This window comes from Pogonomyrmex barbatus, unplaced genomic scaffold (genome assembly GCF_055798465.1).
Source record: "Pogonomyrmex barbatus isolate J1 unplaced genomic scaffold, ASM5579846v1 scaffold6, whole genome shotgun sequence".
Taxonomy (NCBI): domain Eukaryota; kingdom Metazoa; phylum Arthropoda; class Insecta; order Hymenoptera; family Formicidae; genus Pogonomyrmex; species Pogonomyrmex barbatus.
Window position 1 is genome coordinate 8,823,938 of NW_028297160.1, and position 23,845 is coordinate 8,847,782.

The 23,845-nt window shown below is 36.3% G+C and overlaps 1 protein-coding gene across 17 annotated transcripts in view; it reads right to left on the reverse strand.

Moving 5' to 3' along the window:
* The window catches only part of FoxP (forkhead box transcription factor P), a 276,092-nt gene that overhangs the window by 240,637 nt on the left and 11,610 nt on the right, over positions 1-23,845 (reverse strand). For 2 of the 17 annotated variants that reach the window (XM_089082902.1, XM_089082899.1), the window contains exon 1: positions 20,842-21,988. The exons of 14 other annotated variants lie outside the window; for them this stretch is intronic. The gene's annotated coding sequence lies outside the window, so the exon portion shown is untranslated. Of the gene's footprint in view, positions 1-6,066; positions 6,138-20,841; positions 21,989-23,845 lie in introns of those variants that run through there. One more of the 17 variants, XM_089082900.1, reaches the window with a different exon arrangement.

A 23,845-nucleotide genomic window follows, 5' to 3' on the forward strand; every position in this document is an offset into this window, starting at 1 on the left:
ATCCAAAAATATCGCGAGGGGAGGAACGTGAGAGAAAAAAATGGCATAGAAGTCACGCAAAAGAACAAAAAAAAAAGATTACGGGTCCTCTGACTTTGTACGGCGAGATCTTTCGCAAGGTTATCGTGGAAGACGCACGATTGTTAATGGCTAACGACCGATATCCACGCCGTAATGATAATCTCTCACGTATCAGCACGCGGAGAATTACGTGTGCCGAAATTAACCCGATTACATGGTTACCGCATCGCGACGAGATATTTATCTTGCCGGCCGGCGAGGCCGTCGTAACGAAACTACAACGGCGCCGATCGATTCAGCCATTTATCAATTAATCTTATCGACGCGGCCGCGCCGGTGTGCCCGTAACGAATACCCGCTTTAATCACGTACAACGGGCTATACTTTCGTAACGGCAGGCCTCCTGCTCAACGTCTGCTCCGTTAATAGCGAGTTAATTGCATCAGGTACGGGGGAATCCCCTTTTCCGTCACTTCTCGCTCGCCGCCGCCAAGGAAAGTACGGGTCGTTATCCTTGGAAAAGAATTACGTGATGATACACGTGGGAACTCAACTGTCGCTCACCACGTGCTAATTTCGTTTCTAAACCGCCGTCGATATAATATATTACGTATCGTGACACTCGCCAGGAGTCGCAATAATAATTGCGCGACTTTTCCGAAGAAGAAAAAACACGATATTATCAACTTTCTCATGGCTTTATTGCCCTTTTGTTCAATAATGCTTTCTACAGTCTTATGTAAACATTTTATTAATGTAGGATGTAATTAATTAATTAATTGAGTTTAATCAATTGGTAGAAGGAGCATTTATCGATTGCTTTAAATTTTTTATATCGCAAACTATTTATTCATTTAGTTTATTTATATAAATCGAATATGTGCGGATTTTACAAATGTATAATTTAATAATTACTCGTAGCACATAACTCTTTCATGTTTTAGCTTACATAATAGCGCGTTACTTTGGAACCAAGTACGCTGTTAAGCGATGAAATGTAAGACGCGATAAGATTATAATCACTTCCCGGATGTCAAATATTGAGTACTCATCATGCATGATTTTATTATCCAAACGAACACACATCGACGTTATGTATTAGCCAATAGAAATGGGAAGAAAAAAAATTGATACCAACTTTTTTACTATAACTCAGAAACAGAGTTATTATCAAAATGCGATTCTCAAATTTTCATACAACGAATAAATAATTTATCAAATTGGCAAGGTCGCATATCATATTAATATTGGTCAAGAAAATTTATCTCACCACGCCTATGTTCTCTCGCGCCTGCGAGAGGGTTAAACCGGAAGTCTTTCCAGGTAGGCGGTGTCCGGTAGCGGGGGTGTTTTCGGGGTCTCGACGAGTTTTCGAGGTTACCGGATTACCTTATCTACCGAGTCTCACACGCTCGCACCGATTCCGAAACGAAATCCACGACGATCCATATACCGAGGCGTTTACGCGGCGATTTAGCCCCGAGGAGGACGGTCCTTTCGCGGGCCGCGGCTAAGTCCGAGAGGCGGTTATTATGCGATATACGGACTATCCGGGGCGCGCATCCGCCACCCTTCTTCACGCTTTCCACAAGAGTGATCCGGCGGCAGCTATATATATATATATATCGACCTGTCGCGCATTGTAATCCGCGGCATTTACGGGGATCGCGAAGTTGTCAACTGTTGTTGGCAGTTAAAGGGAGATCTTTCTTTATGGAAAGCATCTTATTGAAGCAGATTATTTTCATCGTTTTAATAAAAGAGAATATCATAGAGAATCTGTTATTTATTCCATCGACAACAATATACTTTAAGCCAAAATTAGCTTAAACTTAACTTAGTACTTATTTAATATTTAATAATTATTTTTTATATAATTTATTATATAACAATATATTTATTACTATGCTATTACTGTTTTCTTTGATTCTATAAAAACTAAATCTATATTTTAAAATAAATTTATAAAAAATAATTCATTTAAAATGTAATGTTTATGTTATAAAGAAATATTTTATAAAAAATATTATTTTATTATGCAAGAATACCGTGTTTGATATTATTATATTTTATAACTATAAACATTTGCTATATTTTATATCATCATGTACAAACATTCCGATGCTCGAGTCTTATACTGCCAAGATACTCAAAATCATCTTTGTACTATTCTGCGATTACTCGATGAGAAACTTTAAAATAGCAATGAAAAATGCTTAGACGAAACGGAAGGAAAAAGTCAGAACAAGAGAGGAAGGGTTATTATACGGGGATTTAGCGGGGCCCGCACGGTCCGATTGATTGATCGACGCACCCCCGCGCAAAGTCAGATACCGAAAGCCCGAACTTTTCCCATTACCGTCAATATGCAGCCTAGACATTGGTTTAACGTTCCGGCAGCTGGGGGGCATCGGTGCCGCAGTAAAAGGGAACCGGTTAAATCGCGTCGACGACCTTTATTGCCGTCTTAAAGCAGTTAAGTTAATCCGTGCCGTAGCGAGAACTGCGAGAGGAGGCGGGGGTGCCGCGCCCGTGCGAATCGAATCGCCTTTTGGTGTATCTCGCCTCCGAGACAAAAACATTAACATAAATCACGGGGCGGAGGGGCGAGGAAGATGGAAGGAGAGAGAGAGAGAGAGAGAGAGAGAGAGAGAGAGAGAGAGAGAAGGAAGGAGAGAAAGGAAGAAAACGAAAGAGGGGGATTGGCAATCCGGATCGGGCGTTTATTCGATTCACTTTGTGCATCCCCTCGCGGCACCCTTTAACGGCACCGATGAATTTCGTTCGCTGCCTTGGCAATTAGTGCTGCGAAAACTTACTACGGGTGATTCGTTCCCGGAAGAAGAAATGCGGGACGCGAAAGCGTGGGACTGTACACAGATGAGTATTGACCTCATTGGGGATAAAAGGATAAGAAAGATCAAGATTTTTCTCAAGTTTTCTCAAACATCTTAATATTTTCGGAGGCAATCGCCTTCGCGGAAAAATAACGACGATAAAAGTAATATCGATTTGCCTTTTTTTAAAATTGATAAAAAAAAAGAGACCTATTATCTTTCAAAAAAAAATGAAATCAAGTTGGGAAAAAGATTTTCATGTATAAAAATATAGTGCATAATAATACAAAGACACAATCCCTACAAATCTGTCAGAAAGATTTCAGATATTCTTGAAGAGAATTTAATAAAATTCTTTTTATCTTTTCTTCTATAGTTATTTCTATAATTTATTGTTTTCCTTTTTTAGTGCTGCAATAAAAAAATTGTGCATGAAATGAGGAATTTTTCAAATGTACAAGGCGCAATGGGCAAAAGATGATATATAACACACATACATAGAACGAAGACGTATAAGCAATGATTTAAAAAGAGATGGCAAGTTTTTAGTCGCCTGAGAGAATGCGCGCACACGCGTGAGTATGTGCAAAGGGGTAGAAAGAAAAAAGGTGCCACTTAGCCCCATCTCTGCGGCCATTTTCGACGAACGCACCTCGCGTTGCACGAGTGCCAACCCTCGACCTCAACTCTTTTGCTTTTAGCGGGAATTCGATGAATTGCCAGTCGCTACGGGCAATAAATAATGCATTTTGTGTTTGCCCCCGGTAAAAGGGTCCACCCTCAACGGACCCCTCCCCCAACGTCCGCGTGCGACGCGAACCTAAATTTTAGATCGACTTCAGCTAAAGGCGGTCGGGAGCGTGTGTTCGAGAAGGTACGATCGAGAATTGATGCGATTCGAGGGACCCACGTTTGCTGCGGAATGACTCATTTGTTGCTTTCTTTACGATAACAATGCCATACATTCTCGCAAGCTCGCGATTGGTTCATTCTTATATAATAATAAATCACTTTGTCGAGATATACATTTTATTACAATATCAAACGCATCTCATTTTTAAATAGACACTTTTTTTTCTAAAGTAAAAAAACATAATAAATGTCTAATGAGTTCTCATTCTCAGACGATGGACTTATTATGGCAAATTATGATTCATCGCTAACGTCATAATAAATTTAACGTTTAATTGAATTCAATAATGTTGCCGCAATAAACATTCTCACGAGATTCTATAATATTTGTAATTCACATCTCATAGGTGAGCTATTAATGAGACGCTTGCTTTTCATCATGATGCTTACAACTCTGACATTTCTACTCGTAAAGCGACGTAAGAGGCATTTAAGAAAAGTAACCGTTGAACGTTGAATATTTCGAAGAGATCGATACTCTACTCTACTAACGAACGATATTGCTGAAGGTAACAAAACAATATAACAAAGAATAAAGGAAAACCTTCAAACTCAGATCGCTTCGAGATAAATTTCTGGACAATGCCGGCGTTACGTAGGCTGGTGGACTTGTTACGGGTAACAGAAGAGGTAACAGAAAACGGGCAGCGAAATAGCGCGGGTGGGAAGGAAACGGCGGGGTATAATGGTACCGCACAACATTATAAGGTATGCATTGTCTGTAATTTAGCGGGGCAGATCTGTGTTTGCCAATTACGGACAACTATTATATAGACGCCCGTTCGTACACGAGAACGAGTTCTATAAGGCGATCAGACTTATTGGCTCTGAATTTGTTCCTCTAAAAGAACGAATAATCGTTATTCTCTCGTTGGCTTTCTCGAATACATTCGAAGCAAGCTCGAAGCAACTCGATAGCGCACTTGATACGCGTCTACGAGTCTTTAAACGTCCATATTATTGTAATAATAGCGATAATTATGCAATATATTTCATTTTGTAAATGATAAAATTCATCCACATTAATAAATTTATATTTAGCAATTCTTAATTTATGATAATCGCGTATATATATATATATATATATATATATATATATATATATATATATATCTTTCTAGCATCGTATATTATTATTAACTCGATATACCGGTGCTATAAATTCAGATACAAATGACGTGAGGAAAGATGATAAAAGAAGATTGAAATTTGCGATGGATTTTTAATTTATTCTCAATCCTTATCTATCTGGCAACGCCGAGGAGGCAAAATAACGGCGGGAGAACAGAATTGGCAACTTATCACGGCAATAATTAATGCGCGAGACCGAACTTTCGAAACTTCTTTTACTTAGCGCAAACACAAATTGCTGGTTTAATAGATTATTAATCGACAATCTCCGCCACTTGAGACGTGGTTGTCGGGCCGAGTTTTTCAAGCCGTGATTTTTCCATGTCGTACATAAATATAAGAAATTCGATACTAAATGAAATCAGAAATCGCGCAGTTTTAAATTGATAAAACTATGAAAGAGAGAAATGTCATCGTTAATTGATCAATCAGGAATTTATATTACACATATTTATATTTCATCCTCGTATTTACAAGAAGAAAATGGAAAATGTTCGTACTAATAATTGTTACTTAAATCGTAAAAAGTATCTAAAAATCCAGAATAAAATTTTATGTCTTGAGATATAGATGATTTAATAGCCACATTTTGATCAGAAGTCAACATGGATGTATTTGGTTGAAAAAGCAAAATTATTACATGAAGCCACCCGTCATTAATAGATATTATTTAAGTGTTGTGTAATTCTCTCAATTTGACTGATGTATATTATTAATAATAAATTTGTTTTAACTTTACAAGCAAATTATTTCTGTGTTTAACAATTTCAATAATTGATTAATTATTTTATTGTAAAAAATCTTTAAATTTATTATTTAATACTTAAAAAATTTTACAGGATTTCAAATCAAGTGAAATATGAATAGTGAATCACAAGAAACAAAATTCAGGCTACATTTCAAAATAAACTTCCAAATATCTTAAAAGTATTTAAATCACGATTGCAAATATGACAAATATAACAAATATCTGAGATTCAATTTCAAGATCTATTTATTAAACTGTATCATAGCGCACGAGACTCACTTTTCTCAATTGAGTTCTTCGAGAGAAACGCGATTCTAAATAACATAAGGCGTAAGACGCGTCGCGGCACGAGTAAGTATAGCAAATAAATGTTTGTAATGAAAACTAAAATATCATTTCAATAATAAGGTATTGTACCTGAGTCGGTTCGCGAAGGGCGAATGTTTATCGCAACGTGGATGGCAACATCGAGTAACAGTTGCTCTTACCTGAAACAAACAGAAAAGGTATACTTCGTTTAGCCAAACATCCCAGAAAATAAGAAATACTCATATTTTCAGTACACGAAGATAGCAAAAAACCGCGAACACAATGGTCGCCTCGGTAAAAACAGCTTCCACGCTATTAATTACTTTCTCCGCGTATCATACCGTAAAGCACGAGAGTTTTGTTGTAGTATCGAGGGTTTATATTTTCCATATTTCAAGAGGTTCATTAATCATGCGTAATCAATGGTAACCGATCGATTAAGGTTCACCCCGCACTTTTCCACGGGCGCCGAGATAAGAGCGGGATGACGAAGAAAGGAAGGAAACTTTCTTATTAACACGATCAATCAAATCGCCTCGAATTTAAAGCATTTTTCACGATTTTCCGCGTTTCTGAGCAGCGCTCACTGAAAAAAATTTCCTCCCCCGATAGAAGGCCAACGGCCGGTTTCACCAGGGGTGAGAGGAGGGTAAGTTTTGCCAATCGATGCGGAATTAAGAAGCGACGCTTACTTCTCGGGCGGCTAATTACGAAAGCGCGATCACCCACCGGAAATGATCGCTGCAAAATCACTTTGTCTTCGTTTAGCAAAAGTAAAAAATATTTTGCTAGTTAAATATATCGCGAATCTAAATTGTGCCAGAAAGAAAGAAAAAGAAAGAGAGACAGAAAACGACAATTTTATGTCTTATTAATCTACAAGTAACTTTTCAATAGACGAAAATGTGAAATGTTAAATTATACAACAATAAATTAAAATTTTAATTTTAATTAAATTTTAACTAAAAGAAAATAAATATATTCTTTAATTATATAATTAAATAAATCAATAAATAAAATGATATCTATTTATAATTATTATTTAATTTCGTATTTAATTTTCCAGAATTTTTTCTCCATTAAAACCACATCGAAGTTCGTCGACGTAATTGTTTACGAAATATCGGTACGGAAGAAAAGAAGGAAGTTTTAAACTCGTAAAAGTCTGGAAAACGAGCACGAACCACTTATTCCCTTTGTTTACCGCGCGTTCTCCGCGCTGTACGTTTTATTACGTTTCGCATTACGCTCGCCTACAACGTCCTAAATGTCGTCGAACTGCTTTTTTTAATTAACTTCGAAATTTTAACGTGGCGAAATATTAGGAAGAAAGAGTCCGCGCTCGATATAACCGACCACCCTCTCCCTTTTTACGAGGGTCGTGGCGACAGTACGTCGTGAAAATTGCTCAATAAACTTAATTTAAGGATCCAAGGTGATGCCTCTATAACGATATACTAATCATATTTCGCCCAACCTCTGTCAAACTATCTTCATTCACAGATGATTTTGCTAAAGGTGTTGCTGTTTTTATCTTCCAGATAATGCAACGCATCACATAGTAAAACCTATTTATATAAAATATATTAAAAGTTGTAATATATATATATATATATATATATATATATATATATATAAAACGGAAATCCGGAAGTTATTGGAATATAGAATTATAAATAATTATGTGTTTATTATATTATATAAACACAGCCTATTCGAAAAGGTATATTAAAGCATAATCTTGAAAGGTAGATAAGCGTAAGGGAAATAAATTTATGAATTTATTCGCGAGAGACAGATTTTGTACAACGCACGAAGTACAGCTATGTGACGTTGCGTGTTTATTAAAATGTCTCTCGCGGTAGATGAGAATGCGATGTAGCCTCTCAATATTTCACGTTCCGGAAGCATCAAACCATATCAGATTATTCCGAGTAATAAAAATACCTGATTCGTAGAGACGGTAATGAGTGATCAAATATTACATGTAATATTTCCGTAACATGCCGTCGCATATTCTGACACACACAGCTTCGTTAAATATCATATCCCAAATGAGAGCGCGACAATGTCTGGCGAGATTTCTAAAGCGCGTCTACCCCCCGGTGACTGAGTTTAATATTTAACACCTGTGACGGTTAGTCGCGGTAGTAGTCAGTGGTTCGCAGATACACACTCACAGACAATCACAGACGATGATTATAATACCCCTGCAAAGTAATTGCGTCATTTGAATAAGCCTCGATTTAATTACATTTTTTTTTTTCCAGTAGAAAGGAAAAATAGGCTTTACAAAAATAGAAATAGATAAACTGCGAGCGTATGTGCAATTATTATTATTATTCGCAAGATGTTTCTCGCATACGAGTTTAAAGAAAGTTTCGATACTAAAATAGCAAACAATAGAAGGTCATTCATCTTCGAAGAATTAAATCAAATTAAAATGTAACTTAAATATTCGATTATCGCAGTCGATATTTTGCAAGAAACGTGGATGGACTTTAAATAGTTAGTTTCTTCTACTTGGTAACGATATTGAATTAATTATCATGCATATGTCGTGATATTTCAGAAAAAGAAATAAAAAGTTAAGGTATAAGGCAATAGTATTGTCAAGTCTCTCTATCAGAGCGTCCCGTTACAAATAAATAAATGTAATCTCGTCTTTTTCCTTTCTTCTAATTATGTTTTAAAAGTGGAAGAAATATAACTAAAATTTATAACAAAAAAAAAAAAAAAAAAAAAAACTGCAATATATTTAAAAACCTTTCACGTACGTTCTTCTTATACACACGTTACGTTCACTTTCTCTCCGATAGAATCGGAATCACCTAAGCTAAGATAATATGAAAGCAGGAAGAGGAACTTCTAGGATCGAACCGTAAAAGGTCGAGGAACTCTTTACTACCTCTGTTCGCCTGCTCGTGGCGCCTGCCGACTCGTCCTCTCGGCTCGTTCCAACGGAATAAGCAGGTAAAGAAGCTTGGGAACAATTTCCAATGTCTTTCTCTTCCGCACGTCGCGACAGTCCGATATATCTCGTTATTGCCTCACGTACAGCCCCACGCACAAGCGTATATACGAATAAATTCGCCAAATCGATTTCTCGCAGATTTACACTAGATTGTCGCTAGTTAATCCAGCGGACAAGCGATAATAAATCCGAATCGGCCAACTCCTCACGATGTCTGACAGCCTGTTGTCGGCATCATCGTAACATCGCTCGCTCTGGCAGGCAATGCAGTAAGCATTGCATTGCGATGTCCGTCGCCGCAAAACGACGATACTATCAAATGCGAATATAAATTGCAGCGTCACGTTTATACTGGTCTTAATAATTTATTCGTTGGATTTACGATAAAGCTCAAATGGAAAACTTCTATGCGCGCCGTTTTAATTATTCCGTACATAATTATTCTGAGGCAGGCAAACAGGCATGAAACGAAGTTCTACGATCTTGGAGACGATGCGATGTTGTCGCAAATAATATGAAATGTGAATAACAAACTATTCCTTTAAAGCGTTTCGCTTTGCTGCTTAACGGAGTGACGTACACAAGCGCTGTCAAACATGCTCGGTATTTATGACGTATCACGCTTTCAAAATGCATCGAGTATTATTTTTATTCATTTTCACAACGCTTTAGTTGCCGCACGCAACAAAAATCATCAAACATTTGTTCAATTTTATCGCGCAGGCTTTGCGTTTTCAATCATTTGCATAACGCATTCTTTCGTGCCATTTTACGAGAAAACACGGCAATCGCGAAAACAATTAACACCGTGCGGAATTTCCAGCAATTTGGAGAGCGAAATGCTGCCTATCGCGTCGGAGAATAATTGATAATCGAATTATCAAAATAAGGAGAATCGCGGTGAAAATATTTCATAATTATGCGTAATATAAAATTAACAAACTATTCGAATAAAGCGCTGTATTTGTATTTATTATGCCGATAATAATAAAATACCATTGATAATTTCTTAGAAATACTCCAATTTAAAAATGAAATTACTAAAATTAAAAAAAATATTCTGTCACCATTATATTAAAAATATAAAAATTTTTAATTTGCAAAGCTTTATATGAAAATCTTCTTTCCACAATAAGCTTTTTTAAAAATAATTTCAAACAATTGACACAGATATATTTATAGTTTATTTGTAAACCCTCTATTCTGCATCTATATTTAGTGTATATTCTCTTCTGCGAATATTCGTTAAACAATACCTCTTTAACAATATATAAAATCCATTATTAAAATCCACAATAAATAATCCATTCGCACGATGGACTCCGACTGCACGATGTTCGATAATACATTTCAAATTGATATGTGTGCCGGAGAATTTCTCCAATACGGTCCTGCGAGGCTCGTACTTTGCCTCGTTGTTTCACGCGAAGTCGGACAGACGAGGGGACGACACTCGACGCTGCTGATTCAGCCACGGCTCAATCACAAGACGATCGGTGCCACAATCAACGGGGAAAAATAATTACAATCGGCCGCACTGTCCTCCGATCATCCATCCATCGTACGGTACGTTTCAGCCCATCTCGTGATACCACTTCACGCGTTTGCGGTTCGTCGGTCCTGTACAAAATCCTAGCCGTCGTTATTATACTTGGCGCTCTTTACCTTCGCGTAACGATGTGTCGTCAAAGGCGGAAGCAACAACGCTAACGACGATGCGCCGTCACTGTGTGATCCCTCGCATATCTGCTCTGCGTAAATACAAGATGCTCTCGAAGTGTATCACAACAATTACGTACAATAATTTATCAAGATTAATGTGCGAAATATTTAAAATATGCGATCCTTGTATTTTTCACTTTGATATTTATTTAAGATAATTTTATCGTATGTAATTGTATTCTTTTAGCGGAATGTCTAATCTTCCTGTGTAAAATATTCAGGTATGCGTTGCAGACTGCAGAATGTAGTTCTTATCACGACCGCACGAATGTGAACTTCAGTAATGCAGAAAAAGAAAGAAGTTTGAGAAAACTAAAACATCGAGGTTTAAGATGGAGGTTGGAGGAAGGAGCCTATTTAGTTTCCTCTAACTTGCAAGCATACGCTCTAAGAAGACTATACTATAAATAGGCAGAGCACCTGACACGAAAAGTCGAGAATCCAAATGATCAGCTAAAGAACCGCTCAAATTATAAGTCAAATTACGCTTTGATTACTTCAAAATAGGCCACGGAATCTTTTAGGTATTAAAATTAATTAATTCATAAAAAATTTATCTATTTCTAAATGAATTAGTTCTCGCAATTTATCCAACCTATATTCATACTTAAAATTAACTGCACATAAATTCCGAGTGTGAGGCCCAAAATTAAGATAAGTGACACGTACGTGACACAAACTAAATTATCCATATCTTAGATCATTTCAGAAAGTTAATTCTTTCTCTTGTACTGAGATATCTAAAATTTTACAAATAATATGCATGTTGTGCAATGCGTTAATTACAAAAAATATTTTTGACAGGCGTTTTCTATTACTTTCAAAATACAAATTTTCTGAATCTTAACTCAATTGAAATATCTGCTTAAAATTTTATAAATAAAACGAACATGTGCGATGCATTTGAAAGTTTTAATTAATCCAAAAACATTTTTGGCAGTATCTTCCATTATTTTCAAGATACAAATTTTCTTAATCTTAATGTAATCGCGTCATTATTTATCTATTGCCAAAACCACAAATATAAAATACACTTCAAATATATACATATATATATATATATATGTATATATATGCCTGAAATCCATGATAACGATCTGTAATGTTGCTAACTAAAAAGAATGAGATACCGAGTATGTGAAATCGCTGTTAATCCCACGGTGTTGCGGCCGGTTGAAAAGGTCGATTATTCGCACAGTAAGAAGCGTTTATCTGGTCGCGAAGGCGAAAAACGCACTCGCGCGAATTCGCTTGGTCGTTATCGCGTTTCTCTCTGTTTTGCGCTTTCACACGCTCTCCGTCCCGTACCGCTCGCGCCGACACGCCGAGATCGTTAACCCTAATGGCATTCTCAGCGGGTTGCGTAGAGAACTTTGGGACGTACGATTTTCCGGGAAGCTCTTTTTCATCGGTTTTATCGGCTTGGCGCGTCGTGATCTTCCTCGCTCGGCGCGAGCCGCGCTCGACGGACGCGGGATCCAACCGATCGGGACTCCCGAGAACGGGAACCTTTTCCCCTTTCGATCTCTCTTAACGTTCCCCGCATTTGCATTCATATCTCCGCAACTGTAAAACGCGCGCGGATGTATCTCGCGTATCTGCATCACGCACAGCCCGGGTAGGTTCTATTCTAGATTCATAACTATTAATACTAATGTCAGCGCGCGCGCGCGCGCGCTCGCGTGCAGGACCAGGTTCTTGGCCGACGTTGACCACTTCTACCTCTCATCAATGGCGCATTCAGACATACGCAAACGTGAATTTATCAACGGGAATGAGCCACCGCGCCGACTGCCGCTCGTAGTCGTCGTGCCGAGTTCAGCACGCCGTGTGCGTTCGTCGAGCACGTCGCGCTCGCGGGATGCCACGATTTCGCCGCGGAAAAAATAACCATACCGATATAAATTAGCCGGATGCGACCCAAACGTAGACGAGAGACGCGAATTCTTGGGCTCTCTCTCTCTCTCTCTCTCTCTACTGGATTTCGGACATAGTCGATTTCTTGCACAAGCAACTAGAAACATCTTAATGTTCATTCCAGAACTGATTGTGAGATTCATTACTTCGCCTGCCTGTATATTGCAATCTGCAACATTCATCATGTAATTCTGGATTTTAAAGCTAGCTTCTAATGAAATCTCAGAAACACGCTGTACACTCGTAGAGACCGTAATTATTGGTACGAAGAATATCTTGTAGAAATCACAACGCAACGTGTGTTTTACAACGCGCAAAGTCATAAAAAGAAATGTCTGCATCTCTTACGAACGTGAAACGATAGGGAAGTATCTGGAGCACGTTGTATGCGCGTTGTGTACTCGATGATTCATATTTCAATTTTCTTACCGTCAGTCCCCAGATAGCAGACAAGTCTGCGATTATTCTAATCACGTGATGCATCGTATAAATTATCTTATCTCAATGCATATACTTCTTTTGATAATGGCGTTGCTAAATGCTCATTGCGCGATTGTTCGTAGGTGTAAAAATGCATTTGGGGTTTTCAGTTTTTTTTTTTTTTTTTTTCTCAAATGTTATCAATCGCTATGATGAGATTTGCAATGGCATGTATTAATGAATTATGACATATGCAACAAAGATCGGCAATCTTGTACAGATAACTAAATTCAAGAGCGACACGCAATGCGACAAATTACATTTTTTAAACACCATACGAATTATAAACAAGCATCAAGGATGATGGTGAAAGGAGCGAGTTCCAAGAGAGAAGCGTGATAACTTGCGCCCTGGCAAATGTTTCATTATCTCGCGCCATAATCTATTTACGAAAAAGATTTAGAGTCAGGACGTGCGGCTCAGGCAGCGTATTCATTATTCCTTTAAAAATATTAACTCCGGTAAGTCCACCATTTTCAGGGAAAAAGACAAACCTATGCGAAGAAGTGATAAAAGTTTTTGTATTCGCGTGCGTGGAGAACCCACACTTTTCTTCGAAGTTACACAAATTTTCATACTTCAGTTTCTGTTAGATAACACGTACTTATTCCAAGGGAAAAGAGCTTATCGTTATAATTATTTCAGACTTATAAACTTAAATGTAAACGCGCAGCTCCGCAATTGATAAAATTCTTTATCCCTTAATAATTATAATGATATATAAAATAAATTTTACCGAATGCCGAATATACTTCACATAGTCGTTACGTCATCGAAGTTCCAATTTCCTAAAACAATTTGTCAAAATAATCCGATTTTAAATTGAAGAAAACATTCGCATATTTCTAACCTATTCCTCTATCATTCCAGAAATATATATTATATAATTAGTTATAATAAATTGTAACTATATTTGACACGGCGAAAATCGTGATGAACCTCTTTTTAGAAGAGAAATTAATTTCTACTTTCAATAAAGTTATCAAATGAATATTTTCTCTTTTGATACATTAAATTCGTATATGCGGAGTTAAAAATATTTTAAATTCTTCGAAAACTTCACGTCCGATGAGGAATAATTAACTGAATTAAATAATCGTCATAGCACTACATTTCCAAGTCATATTTCAAGCGCGATACATGTTTGTCGCTGTGCGTCGCTACGCCTGTCGCAATTAAATTTACGCCATTCTATGAATAACTGTCGTTGAAAATAGACTCCTGTTGTCATTGCTTTGCTCGATATATTTCGCGCCCGTAATCAGATTCGAATCAAATTGAGTTGCACTATTCGACGAAAGGCTACAAATTATGTAGGAAGCTATTTACATTACTTCTTTATATTATTAGCCTTTGATGTTAATTTAAAGTAAACCGTGTTTATCAAATATTACACAATAAAGAACATTAATTAATGCCAAAATAACACTGTTCGTAAGATTTTCAGATCTGATTAAATTTCAATCTTACAAGTTGCCACTGTCAACTTCTTTTATCAGATTTATCAGATAACCTACACAATCGCATTGAGTCTAAATATTTAAAAATATTATTAGCGTAAAAGAAGAAAAGAAGATTTTATTTATTATACGCACAGTTTTTAATTTTCGATTCGCAGAAAATGTCTCTGTAAAAGAGCTTAAATTTATGTCTACTTTAAATACAAGATTTAGGTTCTTCAAAAAACTCAAATTTTTTTATTTTCTTTTTAAAAATGCATAATTCTCACCGTGTGCACTATACTATACTATATATATATATATATATATATATATATATATATATATATATATCGATATATGCACTATACTATATATATCGATATATCGTAATTCTTTATAGTATTTCATTTAAATTCATCAACTTATAACATAAAGTTATATTATAGGAATATGTTAAAATATAAAGTCGTATAATTTCACGAAGCGCGATAGTGCACGAGGCGAGCCTTGCTTGTATGTAGACTAAAGCATTTATTAATGCGATTTAAATGGCGTGACCGTATATAAATAAATGGTCCCGAGGAGAAATTGCTACATACCGGTACCTTAGTACTCTCACAGTTACGGAAGCTACTGCGAGCGAAGCGAAATATAGTGAAGCCGCTAAGAATGGAGCGTATAGTAAATCTGTCTCTAATCGTTTGGCACATTCGTGATTATCTTCCCGAGTGAATCATTTACTTATCGATTATTAAGCGCGGGCTACGCGCGACACATTATAGGATTTATGTCTACGAATGACCGTCGCGCACTACCTCTTCGCGGTTCAGTTACAGCTCTGTCTATACGTTTACACATTTACATCTCTACATAACATCGGAATTCTTATCGAAAGCATACGTACTATGTAAGACACAAACGTGTCTTTTTTTTTTTACGTTTAACATATTTACTAATATCAGTTATATAAATATAAATATAGATCTATTTATAGTAATGTTTACGCAAGAAGCTGAATTATTATCAATGGATACGTATAATAAACATGTTAAATTTTTTGCAACACAATTTTACGAAATGCTTAATGGTGACGTACTTAGCAAAAGCTTAATAATGATAAATTAAGGATAATAATTCGTTAATAATAAAATTGTATACTAATAAAGAAAATTTAAAATGCTGTAAATATTATAAATTTAGACCACTCTTTTCTTTCGAGCATTTAAATATATCTTTTTACTCATTAATATTATGAGCAAACTATGATAAATAATAACCACGTAAAAAATAAATTTTAATATTTATTCCAAACAATTTCCTTTCAGTACATTGATAAACATAAATATTCTGTAATATTTACATTAGATTAGAATTTGCATTTTAAGATAATTTAATAATTTGTTATATTGATCATTGCGTTAGAAATTTGTGAATGCTCCTACGTTCATAAATTCAATCGAGAACAATTAATATAGAGATTCAATTTGTGATATTTATAACCATTTGTGTTTGAAATTATTCGTTCCGCAAACATATAACTCTGTACATATAATTCTTCCCTGAGATATCTTGATCACCTCAGATTAACTTCAGGAGTACCAAAATGAGGCTGTCGAAAAATCGAAGAAGGCAAACGAAGAAGCGGTGCGGAGCGGATATGACGGACAGCGAGCGTTCCGCGCGGAGTGCAAAGAGCAACTATTCCCGTGAACGCGGCGCGCGGAGTAAAGAGCGCGAGAGCAAGAGGAAGAGAAAATTCACGGCAATGCCCACTATTTGCGAGCCGTTCCTCCGACTTCCTGAAATAGGAGCAAAACGGAGAGAGAGAAAGAGCAGAGTCGCGACTCAGCTCGGCTCGGCTCGGCTCGGCCGGGACTCGAGTATATCGATGTCGTACACAGCCAAGCGGTAAATCCATCGCGCCGTTCGGTATGTAAATCGCTTATCGCTCCTAGTGGACCACTCGGTATAATTAGGTAGGTAGGTAGCTGGGGTAAGTAAGTATAGGTAGATAGGAATGTCATCGTGTGTGTATGTGTGTGCGTGTGTGTGTGTGTGTGTGTGCGCGCGCGCGCGTACGCACGTACGCACATATATAAACATATACATGCGTGTTGAGTATATGTATCTGCACGTCTAATGGCGAGGAGGACGAGAGCGAGGTAGCCTCGCGGAATTAGGCTCTTCCGTTGTTTCTATTACAAAATAGATGGCACGATATTGCGAGGCAACGTCGTCGCGCGGCTAATCTCCGTTTTTTCCCCCGGAAGATAGCGTAACCGCGCGAATGAGCTCCGCGACTTACGAAAATGATTGCAAAGAAGAAACGCGAGACGAAAGAACGACCCGATATAATCGTAATTTCTTCTCCGATTGTGCATTTTGTCAATTTTCGTAATGCAAGAAATAATATTTTTTATCCCGATGCCAGAATCACATGGAGGAAATGACAGACAAGAATGAATATTTTTGTTCATGAAAGATTATTTAGCATAAAATAAAATATATTTATATTTTAATTAAAATTTATTAAAATTATGTTAAAATATTTAATACCATACACATGTTCAATGATGAAATAATATATCATAAATAAAACTTCCGTATTAGACTTTAAACATCTACAGTCTGTCTAAGTTTATAATTTGTAAAACTATATCAAGTTTTATTATGTAAACGATTTAATAAGAAAAACAGAATTCAGGTCATTTAGAATAAATAAGCAATCTACTCACTATCATCTTCGCATTAAGATTCTCCTGATGTCGTAAAACAGATTATATAATGTTACATTTTCATAATCAAAAGTAATGTTTATTTATTTCTCTGCACCTAGTTATTAATGCTTATTTTTGTAAAATAAGAATTTTCTATCGAGCGTTTATGTAATAGCAACAATTAGTATAATATTAGCATATGACTATGCATATGACTCGAATTGAAGTCAAATAAGTCAATGTCATCGAGATAAATTTACCTATCAACGTAATTCATCGAAATCACAATTTGATACAGATCTATTTTTTCTATCATGCAAGTGCACTTTATTAGCTCTCTGTAATGTCTCACGCGATCAATTTGTCGACTACGGATTGTTTTCGCGACGTAAATTGTGTTTGCGAAACAATTGTAGATAAATCATCGGATGTTATCGGCAATGGATCAAAGCATGATGATAAGATTTGAATTTAGAAATGCCTAGAATTCATTTCGAAACAAAACAACTGCAAACTAATATGTCATATAACATCTTAGAAGAAATTCATTTGGTTCTTTTAAAATTGTTAACAATTATATAATAACATTTTTATTGTGTTTTGATTAATTGTTTTGATCAACAATAAAAAAATTTATATATTACAATATAATTTGTTGTATATTTTATGTGAAGAAAAAATTCATTACAGCTTTGTGTAATAAAGTTATATTTAATAAAGTCCAATGAAAAAAGAGAGATCAAAAACGTATTAATAATGAGCTTTACATTGTTATATTAATAAGCAATATAATAAATACACTCGGCAACGGATCAGAAGAAGTAAATGAAGAAAATATTAAATTTGCAGGGCGAAGAATCTTGATATGATTGCATCAATAAACCATATTATATAAATTAAGTAATTATATAAAATTATTTTTTTTGACAATAATAAATTGTACTCAAATTCAAAGAATGACACGTGTAAAGAGCACATGTGACACGTGTGTGAAGAGGGATGGGTCACAAGAGAAAAGACAAAAGAAAGAGGAGAGAGAGAGTACTCTTACGTGCTGAGTGTTCCGAGTGCATGCTCACCTAGTTACAGCAATGTTTTTCCTGTACCCATATTTCGCTTTGACTCAAAATTTAAGAGTGTCACGAGAAACATTTCGCTTGAACGACAGTGTTTAACGTTGGTGTTTCCGATTGGGTTTGCCAGAGCTTAGCGTTTCTCGCATCGAGAATTTCTCTCACGACGACGACTCGTTCGCAAAGGAAAGAGTTCGCAGCAAAGTGCTTTTAAGAGCTTCTCGGAATATCCCGCCGAGCCACCCGATTCGAAACATTAAATTATCGCCATAAAGTGATCCCGATAATTAGCGACGGCGAAGTTAGCTTAAATGTTCCCGATGGATCCCCTCCTTCCCCTCCCCCCCCCCGATCGATTGTAATTAGTAGATGTGCGCTTACACACGTTAATACGTCGTGTGTCACACGGACTATAGCTAATGACACCGGGTGAGTGCAACGAATGTCATCCTCCGCAGCCCCATGCGCTCGCCGTCGTTCCGCGATGCAGGCCGGTCACGTGACCGACAGGAAGCTACCAATCGTCTTGTGCGATTATCCCGGTGCCCCTGCCCGCGTGTCGTACATACATCGTATACGTGTGCGTCAGCTCAGGCATCAGGGACGGCGTTAAGTAGGATTCACCAGCGAAGCGACTACATCACGCATATATATGTGTTCCCCGCGTATGTGTATCCGCGGGATTTATATGTGCCCGTGTTATATAGCATTGTCCAGGAATCGGCCAGATCAGACGTGATCGGAGGAGATGGCTAGATTAATTTGGTGTAGGGCCGTCTTGATCGCCGTGATTATGATGCTCCATTATTGATCGATGAGCAACGATTGTCACTGTAATGTAACGGACATGCGGATAAATTGAATTTACCGTTATGCGACAAATATAATTACCGTATCTGTTAAATTTCTTTAGAAATTTGTAACTAAATACTTTTTCTCAAGGATTACAGATTGTCTTTGGTTGAATCTAAACATTTGATAGAATTTGGTGTGTTCTCTATTATCTATACTTTTTCCGGCAAAAATTTTTCTGATCGAAAAAAAAAAAAATAACAAAGATGTTAAATCTATCAAAGTTCTTACAAATTTATTTTTTACTTATTTTTTTTTTCTCATGCGAATTTTTACCCCAAAAAATTCATCCGCATCCTCAGACATCTGCAAGAATGTCGGAGAAACTGGGATCGATAAGTCGCAGAATGTGCGACGACGTAATCGTCAAAGTAAATCGTATCGGATTTCGCGTCTCACATCCGTACGTGCGTATCGCAACAATTTATGAAAACGTTCGAAGAATTTCGCAGAAAATTCGCCGACGACCGACTCTGAACGGCGCTGTACGCGCTCGCACGCATGGAGAACATCGAGTCCAGTAAACCGCGCTACACATTATCATAAATGCCCGCACCGGGCCCGTCCCACGCGTAAATCTGTTTCGCAAATTGCAAGAGTGGGATTATGTCATCTTTCCCCTCCCCCTCGTCCCGCCCGCTACGACCGCTGTGCACTCCTCCACGATGCGTTCGCCTCGTTTCCACGGAGCGGAGCGCGCGATCAGATCGCGCTCGTTTCTTCCCTCCTTCCTCACGGACGCGTAGCGGCCGGAGTGACATTTCCGGGTACGCTTGTACGCTTTTTCACGAAGAAGACACGAATACGTTAACCTTCAGAAAATTCCCCAACGTCACACCCACCGAGGAACTGCCGGTTTAAAAGATGTAAAGATAAGGAGATTGGGTTTACACTAAAAAAAAAAAAAAAAAAAAAAAAAAAATTAAGATTTCGTAAAGAGTAACCTTTTAGTATGCTCGTAAAATACAAACGTTTTTTTTAACTGGATATAAATTGGCGTAGCTCGTTAGTGATCTCTTTAACACGAATTTCTGAGTCAAACAGAAATGAGACGAGTAAATATATGCTCGACAACAACACAATGAGCATATGGGGAATGCTTATCTTGGACAAAACAATGTTGCGCAAACAATAATGAGCGCAGATAAGAGCACAATACAAGTGGTGACTTCTTTTTCTGCGAATTTACAAGCGATGTATTATTTTTTCTTCGAATACTATCTTCAATTCCGTTCCATATTGCGAAATAATAATGACAACTTTAGCATCAATTGTCCGAGACTTCGTGAAAATTTTAAATATATCTTGACATTCTTATAAATTTCTTTCATCCGAATTTTCGTTACATATAAAAAGGATGTATTTAACATTAAATACAAATATCGAGTTATAAAGTACAATTTTAGTAATATCGTGTTATAAAAGTTTTTATCTTTCGAGAAAATAATTTTTTTAAACATATCTCTATAAATAAAATAAATATAATTTCCCGTTTTTTGCTGCAAAAAAATACTGATGAGCAATAAATAGAAAATGTATAAAAATGTCAAGAAACAATGTTAACAATTCAGATTAAATACTTTTTAAGAAGCATTTATAAATAAAACTGAAAAATGAAATTTAAATCAAGTCACTTGAATGTTGAAATGCTCATGTATTTTTACTAAAGCGAAATAGAAATTTTGAAAAACATTCAAAGGACAAACCTTAATAGGGTCTCCGCTTCACAAATTAGGAATTTTTATGCCGCCTTCGCGCCAGCCGATGAAGAAACACATTTCTGAGTCTCGATTACTCACAGATATCAGCACAAGAAAGTAGAACATTGACGATCCATGAAACGTCACTTGCACGTTCAGCAATATTTTTCGCGTTTGCGTATTGAAATAAATATTAAGCAGATTGCGCTCAATAAAAAAATATCGTGACGTTGGCAGACGTTTAAAAAATGGCAATTCAGAGTTATGCATATGTCGTTATTATCTTCACAAAATCGTGAATAGTTTTCGATGGCCTACTTTATTAGAGGTTAATGCGCGTCTATGGCAATGAATATATATTGACGACAATGATTGTTTCGAGATGACACGAAATAAATGATGCGCGTTCGATAGAGTTGCGAGATACAAATGAGATGCACTTTCAGAAGACCATCCAGAAATTTACACGTAGTTTAGTTCATTGGCGAGAGAGAGAGACTGACGTGGGAACAAACCGGACTCGAACGCTGCTCTCCGCGGACTTCTGAGATCTCTTTTTATCGCGACCGGTAGACGGTGTCGACAAACTGATAAGACCGTTCGAGCCTCAGAGGAATTTAAGAGAATCGCGTAGGTATCGCGAATGGGTTTCTATTCCACCGATTTGGATGCGACGGTTTTATACGGTGCTTATCGGAATGTATGCGAATAAGTATACCCGTGACCGTTCCGTATCTGTCGGGTCGCCGACATAAAATTTTGACGAGTCAATCAAATCTGTACGAACGAAATAAATATATGCATTTTGAGATACATTCACGTTCAAATTATTTCTACTTTGCGCATTCGCTTATGCTTTTGTTAGAAAAAAAAAAAAAAAGTCAGTTTTCTATCTTAAATTATTCGAACTGTGACGAATAACTTTGCAATCATCAAGTTGTTCTAATTAAAACATAATGCTAAAAATAATATGTTATGTAAATAACACTCGTACGATATTATTAATAGCGATATATACATGTTATCTATGCATGTAACTGATACAAAAAGCCGTAGGCTTTTTACCATTCAAGTGATAGCTACCGAAACCGATAATATCGTTTTTGACCTCGAGCTTTTCGGGCCAAGACGCGAGCGAGACTGGGGATCCGCGGATTCGCGTTCGGGGTCCAGCTTCTTCCCGCGGGGGGGGGGGGGGGGGGGGCGAGCGCGAAATGATACCCAATAAGACACGATCATATGACCCCGGGCTACCAATCATCGGTTTAGAAAAAAAGAGTGTTCGCATCTCTTCCAAACGGAAGGGATTCATGTTCGTGCCTGTCCTGCTCACGAATCGAGAAGCTCGCCAGCGGTACCAACAAAAAAAAATGCCTACAATGTCGAGTGAGAAATATTTAAATTGCAAATAAATAATCAATAAACATCTCCCTGATGATAATTTCTGATAAGCGAGTTATTATCTTAAGTCCATAGAGCAATGATCGATATCTGTTACGATTAAAATGCAAAAATTATCAGCTCTGTGGTGTTGTAATTGTGATAAGACTAACTAATAGTTGCACAACAACAAGAACAAGAATACCAGTTTTGCATGCAATACGTTCTTCTGCAAAAGCAAACGGCGGAAACAGATAAGAATGCTAAATGGTAAGAAAGGAGAAAGGAAAGGAAGGAGGGAAAATATCTTGCAGCTTTATTATTTATTTACTCGTTTATTAAACATTCCCTTATCGTCGTATCCCCCAACTGCCAACCAAGTTGATGTCGTCATCCAGTTTGAATTGTTGACACGATTAAGTTCTAATAAACGTTCTTTTCCTATCTGTCAATAAAAAAATAAATGAATAATCCTGTTGCGTAATAAACTTATGAGAGTTTAATTAAAATATAAATCGATCGATTTTTATATTTACTTATTTGCTGAACTTGATTTTATCATATATTAATATGTAGATGTTTTTTAATCATTACTATTATATCTAAGTACATCAACAAAGATTAGATATGTGAAAAATTAAATAAGATTTAACTGTTAAAATATAGATAAATCAAACGATAAATAGGTAACAAAACAAGTATCATGTGTTAAAAATATATATTATAATAAATACTTCTCTCTTTTTTTTTTTTCTCTTTCTCTCTTGTCAAAGCTTGAACAAACAGTTACTTGACAGATATGATGTGTAATAAATATGATATAACAATAATGGAATTTTTAAAGATTTCGATATAGAATCAAAAGGTTTGCTCATACATAACTTCTCGTTGACAGTTTGTAAAACGATTTGCGTTAATTCTCAAAGACTAAATGGCTCAAAAATTGAACGGTTGATTTGGTAGACTTAAAAGCGAATCTGCTGTTATAAATACACTTTCACGCGAAAACAACTCTTCGTTAGCTTCTCTCAACTCGTTTAAATTAAATTTAGGCTACGACGACGGGCATGTTGCATAACCAGTTACTCATGACAATCTACGTATTCAAAAAAAGATGAGCTGAAGATAAGAAAAGAATTTTTCTTTTTAAGAATTCACCGCTGAAAGATGACAGGTAAGCGACGTACAACATAAACAATCTTTATAAATACTAAATGACGAATCGATAAAAAGTATCAAATTAAGTATTGTTCTGAAACTTGGTATTTTATGCGCTCTATGTAGATTTTATATTTATACAATCAAAACATTTCTTTTGTTTACTTTTTATATAATATAATAGTTTAAACATTATGCTTAACACAACGATTTTTGTTAGAAAATTTGCCTAAAATAAGTTTTTCAATCTTCTTAAATTTCATATTTATTAAGAAATTCAAGAGAGACAGTGAGACAGATTCCTTTTTCAGAAATAAGACGTTTATATGTTGTTTAAACTTAGATATTTTTTTGCTTTCCATGCTATTTATGTCTGCCTTAGTTAATAATTAATAATGCTGTAGTTATTTTAATATAATATATTTGTATTTTAAAGCAGGATAAAAAAATTCAACCGTATACATCTTATGTT